The following is a 2,692-nucleotide window of genomic DNA, read 5'->3' on the forward strand; positions in this document are numbered from 1 at the left end:
GACAATACGGTTTGGAGTCTACCGTTGCTATGGAGTTCTGCATGGAGATCCATCGTACAGTAGATGGCCTTCTGACAGGGAGATGAAACGGAAGGAGAGAGCAGTTACGATCAATTTTTGATTTTATTTTTTTAATCCTCTGGCTCTGAGAAAAGTACACGTTACTTGTACCTTCCATATCTAAGTTATGCTCCCCACAGTCAACTGACTTGACAGATGCTTTCTTTCTTGATCAGCAATTTTTCAACTCCAGCCTGCGAGGAAGGAAAGCCATCGTTTGTAGCTGCTGTCGACTGTAACAGCTAAGGGGTTCCAAATAACAAATACATGGTCTTGCTCTCCTCTGCTTTTTATAAAGTTAATTTATCCTGATATCTAAGTTCTGTTGTCTGCTATTGTGTATTTGTTTCCCAGTGAGTAACCTACCAACTCTTTCCAGAAGACAACAACCAAAAACTTGACACCCTCTAACAAAGTGCCAGATATGGTAGTGAATGTACAACCAAGTAGAGTCTGAGTCAGTGCTGCTCACATTCCACATTCCAGGGAGCTGAAGTTAGGTGACTTGGGCATAACTTCTGTTAGCTGGAGGAAGGCCTAAACCTCAGACAGTTACGGTAGGCTGTACTAAAAGACATGCTCTAGGACTTTGGTGAGTAGTACAGTAAGTATTTTTTAAACCTCCCGCTTTGGGCTGGATGTTTCAATGTGTGGTTCATACATCCCTAATCTACGAACAAAAGTACTGTTTTTCCTCAATTAGCTACAAAATCCCTAGTTTGAAAGCAATGATTTTCTGGAAGCTGTGCCGCGCCATTTTCAGTACATTTTAACCCCAAGTGGGTCAGCCCGTAGCAATTCGAGATGAACCAATGAGCTTCAGCCCCTCGCCATATGAATGACAGTTAGCAAGATGCACATGATGCACCCACAGCAGAGGGAGAGAGGAAGCAATAACATGGTGGACATATCTGCACATACAGCGCCTTCAGAAAGTTTTCACACCCCTTGACTTTTTCTACATTTTTGCTGTGTTACAGCCTGAATTTAAAATGGATTAAACTGAGATGTTGTGTCACTGGCCTACACAAAATACTCCCTAATGTCAAAGTAAAAAAAAAGAAGAAGAATGTATTGAAAATGAAAAGCTGAAATGTCTTGAGTCAATAAGTATTCAACCACTTTGTTATGGCAAGCCTAAATAAGTTCATGAGTAAAAAATGTGCTTAACAAGTCACATAATAAGTTGCATAGACTCACTGTGTGCAATAATAATAGTGCTTAATATGATTTTTGTATCACTACCTCATCTCATCTCATCTCACTCATACAATTATATGTAAGGTCCCTCAGTCGAGCAGTCAATTTCAAACACAGATTCAACCACAAACACCAGAAAGGTTTTCTAATGCCTCAAAAAGAAGGGCACCTATTGGTAGATGGGTGAAAAAAAATAAGAAAAAAGACATTGAATATCCCTTTGAGCAAGCTGAAGTTATTAATTACACATTGGATGGTGTATAAATATACCCGGTCACCTCAAAGATAGTAGTAACTCAGTTACCGGAGAGGAAGGAAACTACTCAGGGATTTCACTATGAGGCCAATGGTGACTTTAAAACTGTTACACAGTTTAATGGCTGTGATAGGAGAAAACTGAGGATGGATCAACAACATTGTAGTTACTCCACAATACTAATCAGAATTACAGGCAAAATACTAGAGGAAACCCTTATTTAGTCTGCTTTCCAACAGTCACTGGGAGACAAATGTTCCTTTCAGGAGGACAATAACCTGAAACACAAGGCCAGATATACACTGGAATTGCTTACCAAGACAACGTTGAATGTTCCTGAGTGGCCTAGTTACAGTTTTGATTTAAATTGGCTTGAAAATCTATGCCAAGATTTGAAAATGGCTGTCTAGCAGTGATCAACAATCAACTTGACAGAGCTTGAAGAATTTCTGAAATAATAATGGGAAAAATATTGTATAATCCAGGTGTGCAAAGCTCTTATAGACTCACCCAAAAAGACTCACAGCTGTAATCGCTGCAAAAAGGTGCTTCTTACATGTATCTGAATCATGGGTGTGAGTACTTATGTAAATAAAAAAGTTTTCTTTTTGACATTATTTGGTATTGTGACTTAATCCATTTTAAATTCAGGCTGCAACACAACAATAAACCAAGGGGTGTGAGTACTTTCTGAAGGCACTGTATGTGATGTAGCAGGCAATTTAAAGGGGACAGCTTTTTGCTTGCGAGCGCGCTACTTTCACTACTTACACTAAAAGGTACACAAATCTACCGCCGAATCCCTATAAATGAATTGAAATTAATAGGGATTATCAACCACCAAAACCACACAAGATTCCAAAGAGAAAATTATATTAGCCTCTATCTCTATCTCTGTCTTCTCTCTTGTAGCCTCATAGGAACAATGAGTTTTTATAAAGTTGATACACAAAAACAATTACACAGCATTAACGATATTAGGATCAATGATGACATTGAACATAACATTGTAACGTATTTATAGCTCTAATCATCGTCATTACAGACTGAGGCTGTACAATTAAATGTTGATTCATTCGTTTAGCCTCCGTTTCCAGTCTCCTCCCCTCATTGATGACGTCACCAATCTCTTAGAGCAGAGCGCTTTTTACAGAACGAGCACTCATCTAAGGGAGC

This window comes from Oncorhynchus nerka, linkage group LG2 (assembly GCF_034236695.1).
Source record: "Oncorhynchus nerka isolate Pitt River linkage group LG2, Oner_Uvic_2.0, whole genome shotgun sequence".
NCBI classification, from domain to species: domain Eukaryota; kingdom Metazoa; phylum Chordata; class Actinopteri; order Salmoniformes; family Salmonidae; genus Oncorhynchus; species Oncorhynchus nerka.